Source organism: Solanum stenotomum, chromosome 5 (assembly GCF_019186545.1).
Source record: "Solanum stenotomum isolate F172 chromosome 5, ASM1918654v1, whole genome shotgun sequence".
Lineage (NCBI taxonomy): Eukaryota > Viridiplantae > Streptophyta > Magnoliopsida > Solanales > Solanaceae > Solanum > Solanum stenotomum.
In genome coordinates, this window is record NC_064286.1 from 52184321 (window position 1) to 52194257 (window position 9937).

A 9937-nucleotide genomic window follows, 5' to 3' on the forward strand; every position below is an offset into this window, starting at 1 on the left:
GGAAAAGTTGCAACCCTTCGAAAAGGTCACAACCATTCATAAAAGTCACAACTTTTCATAAAAGTCGTAACTCTTCATTAAAGTCACAATTTTTCATAAAAGTCACAACTTTTCATAAAAGTTGCAACTCTTCATAAAAGTCGCAACTCTTCATAAAAGTCACAACTTTTCATAAATGTCACAACTTTTCATAAAAGGGGAAGGCGAGTTTTGGAAATAAATAAATTAAAAGGGAATTCTGGTTTGTGGAGGTGCCACGTAGGCAGGACTAAGGTTCTCTTTTATATATATATATGGTTGTATTATTATTTTTCTTTTTAGTATTTTATGTATTTAAAAAGTAACAAAAAATAATACTATAATTTACAATATTTAGTATTTCTTTGTTTATTTTCTTTTTTAGTATATTGTAGGCATGAATATTCAAACCAGCAGTCTTTATACTTTAAAAGAGCAGGCTTTTAGAGCGGATAAGTGTTTTTGAGTAAACATTGTTTATTAGATCGGCTCTCACACATTAATTGATACTAGAAAGTAACTTGTGTTGTGTTATGAACTTTATATAGTCATTTCTTTCCTAGCTCCGCCCTGTTCATGAGTCATGAATAAGGAGTAATTTCTCAAAAGTGAAACCAGCATGAAAAATTACATTTTAAACTGAATAGAGTACTAGAGTGAAAACGAGATACAATTTTCACCGTCAACAAATGCTAAACTTTAGCCTACAAAACATACGAAAATCATCTAAATTGTCTGAAAACAAAATTCAAAATCATCATTGAACCTAGTAAAAGTAATTGATCAAGAGAAAAGAGATCTAGACGGAAAAATAGAAAGTGACTTATTATCTATACTCCCTCCCTAGCTCTTATGTTATTACTGCTTCCATCCGTTAGAATTGTTAATCTTCGTGCCGCTTTCGTGAATTCCCTACAAAACAAATTTGGATACATAAAAAAAATGATTCTATCAATGATAGCTATTCGCAACAAAGAATATTCAATTAAGTTTATATGAAGCTGAATTATAAAATATCACTTACGAAAGATAAACACATACCTAAATGATTCTTCATCACTAAGTTGTTTTGTTTGTCCTCTATCTTCAGATTCTATGAAAACTTTACAGTGTCCAATCTCCACATTTTTCTCCGATTGAAATGATTCAGATGGTAAGCAATGTGGTACACTATTGTGATCAAATGAAGTATCTGAGGAATCAGAGGTATTCTCTTTTTTATATTCATTCCCATCAGAAAAACTATTTGTTACATCAACAACGGGAGAAACACTATTTCTTGAATTGCTTTGAGAGGTTTGTTGTTCAATAACTATGAGTTGACCAAAGAGTAAGAATTGTGTAGTTTTTTCAGAGTCAAATTTCTGCCTATTTTGGGTTGAACTTCCCAGGGTTAGCAAAGAAGATACATCGTCATTTTTATTACTTGGCTTGGGAATCATGGTATTATTATTGGAGGCGCTAGGAATCGCAACAACATGATAAAGTGATGGAAAACCGACAGGAGATAGACTCGAGTGCAATTTATTGGTGTGGATATCCGGTAATGATAGATTATATGGAGCATGCCTGGCTCCCTGCATGCCAGCAGGGGTGTTGTTGGGCCTAAGAAGATGATGGTTGGGAAAACTTGACATAGGAAGATGAGGATCTAGATGGTTATCGGGAAAACCAGACATAGGAAGATGACCATTTAATGGAAAATCAGAATGGTGAGATAATCGAAGTTTCTTTAGTGGGGGTGTATAGGGATTAAACTGGATGGTGGGCATGTTTGAGACTGGTTCCACGAGCCATGGGTTGACACACATCACATTATTAAGCAAATTTGGCTCGTCCCATGTCACCTACAACAAGTAGAGATAAAGGTATCAATTATAGGTCGTAGTAAGACAGATCACAACATGATATATCAGTGTGTATTACCTGAAGCATCCTCCAAGGTGAATCTGGCCATCGACTTGGATCGATGGCTTGAACAGACGATATAGTTCCCATGAACCAGCTTATCACTAAGTCTTCAGTTTCAAATGGCATTTTGAACCTCATTCCTGAGCACCAAGGGATTTGTAACGCTGCCTTCACACGTGATGCCTTGACAAAGAACTCTGGAGTGCTACTGCGCGGATAGAAGATAACCTCAAATGGTTGTCTATTAGTTGCAAGATTCGTAGCTTCAATAACTGATTCTGCTTTAACATTTCCCCTGTTTATCAAATTCCAACTCGAGTTTGTATTCTGATCATCTCTGAGAAAAGCTGAAAACCCTCCGCGTGGTATAGCTTTAAGATTACCACCAACAGATGGAAACCACCAAGGAGAAGTCTCGGGTGGTTCAATTGTAACACTCTTTTTTTTAATCCTTCGAATTCCTACAGAAATTTCGTCATTTTCATCCCTTAGAAAGACAATGGAATCACCTGCAACAAGCTTTTTTTCATTCACAAAAGTACTCCAACCGGTTGTTAAAAGATGACGTTCTGGTGTGCCTCGAAAAATATGTCTGAATTGCCATAACTTCCCGTGAATATCCGTTGCTGAGAGTGTCTGAACAGGAGGATTCAGAGTGTAATCCAAGGTAGGAAAAATCGTATCTGCACAATATTTCGGAACAGAAAAACCTCCACCGTTATTAGCATCTGATTGAGTCAATGTCTTAGCAAACGAAAGAGGTTTATCTGGCACCATTCCTTCATCAGCCGTTTCGAAAAATTCATTAAGACTAACAGGAGTCAATCTAATTTTCGCAAAAACTTCATCAGTTTCATGTTCTGCCATGTGTTTAATACTCGAAACTCTACAAGGAATGTAGGATGGGATCTGAATGTCACTCCTAAATTCCACATTTACACCGGCATGTTCTGCGTGTCCTTGAGGAAAATACAACACTATCGAATTAACTGCAGGTATTTTTACTGTAGTACCAGCACATGCTTGCCACAATTGCGAATCAATACAATTCTTGTCCTCCATTAACAGATTCTGCAGAAACATTCATCAGTACATCAAAATGGAAGATAGCAAAATCAAATTCTGATTCAATTGAAGCCCATACCTTTCTATATACTCTGCAAAACTATGTAAAAATCAGAAAAATAAAAAATTCTGGAAAAATTCGTCCAAGAGAAAAGGCGTAGAAAACTCAGAAATTTTCTTAAATTGCTCTGCAAAATTTTCAAAATGTTGAAGTCACTGGCTGCTATGGACTAAAATTTGACGATAAATACAGCAGCAATGGACTAACAAATCGCGGAAAAAACAACTAGAATTAAGGAGAGAGAACCCTAGAGAAAATAGGAAGAAGTGGAAAACGAAAAACATGCCGATGTTATTTATTTCTTTTCTCTCTCTTTAGAAGTGTTATTTGCAGTTAAATTTTAATGGATTTTTTTGGTTGGTTGTTGTTTTCAACATTTTGATAATTTTCACCTTTTTATTCGGATTCAGAAACCAACCAAAACAATAAGGTATATATATTCATTGATCTTTAACCAAGAGGTCTCGAGTTTGACCCGTTGATACAAAATCATTTTTATTAGGGAGCGCAATTTAATCTGGCTCTAATGTAGATATCGAACACCGGATAACAACAAAAAAAAATTATGGATTTTTTGGTTGGTTGTTTGCAACATTTTGATAATTTTCACCTTTTAATTCGGATACAGACACCAACCAAAACAACAAAGATATGTTTCATTATTTTTTTATTTGTATTACTATAAGACTAGGTATTATATGTTTGAGATGTTATATTCAGAATTCCATTGATAAAAAAAATAATATACTTATTCTCTTGTTTATTTAATTATATATAACACAAATTAGTCGAATGATATGGTTGAATAAAATTGTTCCTCTCTTTGATCAAATGAGAAGCATTTCCCCTTAAGCTCCAATACAAATCCTCTCTTGATCAAATCAAAGCTTTTCTCCTTTAAGCTTTAATACAAATATTGAATATCGGATAATTCATAATGTAACCTAGTGATTGTGCTTAATTAAGTATTGTTGTGCTTAATTAGGTAGATAGATTAATAAAAGTAAATAATTTGATTAACTATCTATTGAGAGGAAGTTTAACTTTTTACTTCATTTACCTAACTGTACTTTTACCTAAAGTCCAGATTTAGTTGAGTTAAATTTCGGTGTACGACTACTTAGCTCACTTTTAAAAGATTTCTTACCCTTTGTTTGGATGGAGGAGGGTTGGTAGGTATTGCTTTATAGTGAATAAAGTCTTTAGATAGATTGTATGATTGTATCGTTCTCTTTGTTATATAATGTTACACATTTATAATTTAAAAAATGTATAAAAAAAGTAAGGTAGTGGTAGAGCTACTATGAAAAGGATAAAATATGAAGTATAATTATTAAATAATAATAAAGACAAAATGAGAGAATATATTAAGGTAACAATGCTATCACATCAAATCAATAGTTATATAAAATTAAAATGGGTTGTAAAATGGGATACAATAGAATTTGAGTAACAATCAAACAAACGTTATAATTAAATTAACAAAACAAAACAATACAATACAACGGTCCAAACAGGGTGTTAATATGTTTTTCTTCAAAACACATGAAAAAACCATCAATATTTATGGCAGAATTCTATTACTTATATTTAATTTATCATGTCACAAATTAACAGACTCAACAATTAAGTAAAACACAATTGCATTATTGATAATTTCTTGAACAGTGTTCAATAAAATAAAATAAACCTGTACTGAGGTTTCCTTTCCAACCATGTCTCTTCCACAAAAAATAATTATATTTTATTCAGCTTCAAAATAAGGTTCAGATCTACTCGTTGAAGAAGTTCTCGATAGACATTATTCAAGGTTAACATTTTTTCCAAAAAATCTAATCAAACACACAGTTTATAAGATTATTTAATATGTTTTATTAGTTTAATAGTGGAATCACATGTATAAAAATACATACAAATTATATCGAAGAATCACAGACTATGAATCGTACCATTTTTCGTAGTAGAAATCTTCACTAAAACTTGACGAGAATTGGAGAAATTTAGTTTGTTGTTTTTTTTGGGTAAGAAAATGCAGGAGTTCTCTTTTCTTATTTAACGGACACAAGACACCGACTCAGGAGGAGTCCTCACCATTTTGTCCTTCCATCTTTTAATTTGAAATAAAAATATATTTATTTATTTATTTATTTATTTATTATTATTATTATTATTATTGTTATTTATATATATATAGATCCGAATTAATCCACACCCAAATTCTTTCTCATTATAAGAAATCAAGCAATAAATAAATAATTTCAACATAATATACACGTATGGATTAACCATATACATTGTTAAATCATTTAAAAGATACTTACATATAAAAGTCCATAATAAATTAAATTAATAACTAATTAACAAATTACTAGCTATAACATTGTTAAAATACACATAATATGTATAAAAATTCACTATTAATATATACAAATTAGATCCATTGCCAATTAATTAGAAAATATTGATGAAAAAGTATGTTGGGAACTCTATTTTTTAGGAGCAGTCACACCATCGATTGTCCATAGAAGAGATATTAAGACCAAATAACTCACACTAATGGATGCGGTACGGTGTAAGAATTGAAACACTTGCAGTCCAACTCTTAGTCCAACTCTTATATGTGGTTAACTTTTTTACTACTCGAAAAGATTTTGTGACAGTATTTTTTGACTTGTTATATGTTGTATTACAATGTTTATGTCTTTGGAATACATATAGACTATAGATTCTATTGTAAAATGAAGTGTTTGTTCTTACCCAATAAGGATGAGTTAAAGGTGTTTATATGTATTCTTAAGGTTAACTTGTTTTAGATGCATTATCAGATGAAGTTACAATATTTATTTATGTATTATATTTATAATAATTAATATATATATATACACTTAAATTGTTTTCAAAATAAATTATCTATTAACTTCAGGAAACTATTTAGCAAAGTCATTAAGCTTTGTTTTGAATCAATAAAATCACTCAACTCAAATCCTTTCATCAATAAAATCATTTATCATAAAAGAATTTAAGATGAAAAAATTTAATTGGGTGATTATATTGATATACAGACTTGAGTTGAATGATTTTATTAATATAAAATAAAATTTAATAACTTTTATAAATAATTTCCCAAAATTGAATCACATTTTAAGATATTAACCCTATATTTTTACTCTCCTGATAAAATTAATCTTTCATCATCAAACCATGTCTATATGTGGTCTGCACATTATTATGCACTGAGATCAAACTACACCTAGAAAAGGACTCTTTAACCATATCTGCCAGCAAACTTACATCTCAAAGATCTACTCCAATTGTAATATTTGCATGCCTTTGATCATAATTTTTAAATATTTTTTATATTATTTAAATTAATAAAGTTGAAGATAAATAGTTACAAGTTTTTTTACAAAGAAAAAAGAGAAAATAACATTTTATTGAAATTTATAAAAGTAAATTGAAAATAGATTTGAATCACTTTTAAAAATTTAAAATTCATATTTAATACGTATATATTAGTTAGCCCCTATAATTATTTTTAGTGGAGCAACCAAATATGTAAAAGACCCAAATTTAATTCATAATAAATAAACATTTTTAATGACCAAAAGAATCTTTAATTAATGCAAAAATGACCCACATAGGTGCATGGGCCTTGTTGTCCCTCCGATGCTTCCATATTACACCATACAGACAGCAAATCAACTCACATCGATCATCGTAGTCAAAAAATTTAAGTTCGAACTTTGTATATAGAAAATTTTTTAATAAAAAGTATTTTATTTCGAATAAAATTTTACATTACACGAATTTAAATATAATTAAACTTCAACATGTACCATACCGTGAATGAGAAAAAGACACATGAAGCCAAGACAAAAGTTATAAAAATGGTCACCTTAATTTAGACATGACAGGATGGTTTCTATATCACCTTAGAAAAATAAATGAATAATTTAATTTAGCTTAAGGTGTATGCATACAATATCTTTAAGAATGCTTTGCCCATACAAATACAACATATTATAGTTAGGTGTCTTTTCAAAATTCAACAAGCTCATAATTTATCTATAAATCGGGAGCAGTACAATATCGTAATTAGTGTGAAGTTCCAGTAGGATAGAATATAAATAAACAATATTCATATCTTAAAGGTAGAAAGATAATTTTTAATAGACTTTGTTTTAAAGAAAAACAATTCGGGAAAATAAATAAAATCGACTCATTTTTGTTAACGGCTCAAGCTAAATGTGTTTTTTTGCACAAGTTAATTTACGGGGAACTAATTCAGGAAATTCCCAAAATTGAACAATAAAAATCTATAACCTACTAAAACAACATTATCAAATAAAAATTAAGATTAAATTCTAAAAAATCAGATAAATGTAAATCTAGCAAGATTTCTAATATCCTTTAGTTTACACCTTAAAGTAACCACATAAAAGGAAAAAATCAGTAAAAATGGAGGATAAAAAAATAGTAGGAAAGAAGGTTAGAACTTACAACTGATAAGACAATTATTCAGTAATTCGAGATGCTCAAGTTAAATTACCTGCAATAAATAAATAGATCTTTATAATATGTTAATTACCTAAAAAACAAATAGAACAAAAAACTGTTAGAATAAATTAGTAGTATATTTTTAGTGATAATTTTTGTTTTTCGAAATTTAATTATATAAATTTTATAAAACAAATATCTTTTTGGTCATATTGACATGAGACATAATGCAATTTATAATATTTTCTTGTATAATTTTTTTTAATATTTAAGAAAATATATATTTGTATATTTTGTATGGGCCGGGCCGGACACTCTTAGCAGAATTTGTGTCGTTTTGGTACCTTCCAATACAAAGTCTTTGTGGACCATTTCTTTACGCCAATGCACAAAAATAGCTAAACTAATGCTCTGTTTTTTTTGTTTTTTCATTAGGTGTTGGCATTTAGAGAGTCCAACTTATTCTAATTCTCAATGAGTAGGACTTCATTTGAAGGAAAACATTTTCTAATAAGAATTTTTTTATATATTAAGGACTCGAACTTGAGACCTTTGATTGAGTAAGGAACAATTTTTTACTGCTCCACATTCTGAGGTGGTGCTAAACTAATGTTTAATTTTTAACGGTCTTTTAACTGTTTATTTATTTTTTGACTAATCTATATTTGAAAATAATTAATTTACACTATTTTATTTTATGCCTAATGAAAAAGATTTATAATCATATACTCCCCCGGTCTCATAGTACTTTTCCAACAACTATAATAATGTATTTAATATAGTCTCGCATAGAGGGGATTGAGAGGGTAGGATATACACATATCTTATCTCTAGCTTAAACTATGGTTATTTTAAGGAATTTTACCCTATACTAGTATGTTTTCTGAAATTTGCTCTTTTTGCTATTTTTTCTCACGTTTTCTCTTAGCGTCTGTTTGGACATACAATATAAAATTATTGTCAAACCCTGAGCCTACACCTTGGACGTGGCCGGCACTCGAGGACCATTGTTGGTCTCTAAGCAAACCCTAGGCCTGGCTCAATACTCAACGGAAGACTTACTTAACAACGTTGGAAACTCAAATGCAAAGATCAACTTGTAAGATCTCATTACTGATAGCTTAACTCAATAATGTCTGAAATACTCAATAAACATAATTGTTCAACTCAAAGTCTTTAAAACATCAACAAAGGACAATGAAAGACTCCTCATACTACTGTTGTCTAATAATTATGATAGATATCAGGACAAGACCCACAACATCTTAACAAAACAAAACCATCATGTGGAGCCCTCCGGAAAGCAAAGAGGCTCACCAAAGCTAGCTGGAATGCAATGGAATCAACGTTGCGCTAGTTGATGATCCTAAATACCTGTATCTGCATCATGAAACGATGCAGGCTAAATGGCGTCAGTACATTGAATGTACGAGCATGTAAAGGGAAAACTGAAAGGGATACATAGTTGAACTAATAGAAAGGGAAAACATGCTCACCTCAACTCAACTCAACATGAAAGCAACAATAAAATGTGCAAGATGTATAAAGCTTTTAAAACAGATTAAATTAATAACTAAAACAAATTACTTGCTACAACATGTTAAAATACATGTAAACAAATTACTTGTTATAACATGTTCAAATACACTGTCACGACCCAACCCACCGGGCCGTGCGGGCACCCACTCTAACACCTAAGTAGGAGAACCCTCATATCCCAATAGTTAAAACATGCGTAATTTTTAAGAAAATAGAATAAACACAACACTACGATTTTATAAATAATACCCTTAGACACAATTTTAGTCAAATTTGAAAAGTAATTTAAAAACTCCCATGGATCTAGTCTAAATAAGCACAAGAGCTACTAAAAGTACAACTGGACAATAAAATAAAAGACACAACTCCCACCATGCGGAAGGAAAACAGAAGATGCTGGAGATTTTCTTCATTTTAACCTAATGAGACGTCACCAATCTTGCATCCAGACTATGTCAAAAAGACATAGCAAGAGTAGTATCAGTACAAACACATGTACTGGTAGGCATCCTCGGTCAACCCGACGCCCACCACATAACATAAGAAACCAACTAGTAAGATCATAAAATAAACCACTCGTTTCTCCACCTTCACCCTTTTCTTGAAATACCTCCAAATCACATTAGCATTCTAACTACTACCTCATTTTCAATCAACCCACTTACCTGTTTCTTGATCATATCTTAACCATTCTAAACACATAGTCAATCTCCCAAGTACCACCACCGCCAATTCAACTAACCGCTCACGTCCTACCCTTGCTTCCTCGCCACATTACCCAACCATAGTCACATAATACATTAATTCAACTTTCTTCACACTAACCCAATCTTCCTTCCCCCCAAG

General features: G+C 31.0%; 1 pseudogene across 1 annotated transcript; it reads right to left on the reverse strand.

Moving 5' to 3' along the window:
- Window positions 1-848: 848 nt before the first annotated feature.
- On the reverse strand, window positions 849-3043 carry LOC125864142 (auxin response factor 18-like; annotated as a pseudogene). The gene is made up of 2 exons (XR_007446216.1): window positions 1945-3043; window positions 849-1865 (listed from the first exon to the last, which is right to left on the reverse strand). The product of XR_007446216.1 is annotated as an auxin response factor 18-like (transcript).
- Window positions 3044-9937: the final 6894 nt, after the last annotated feature.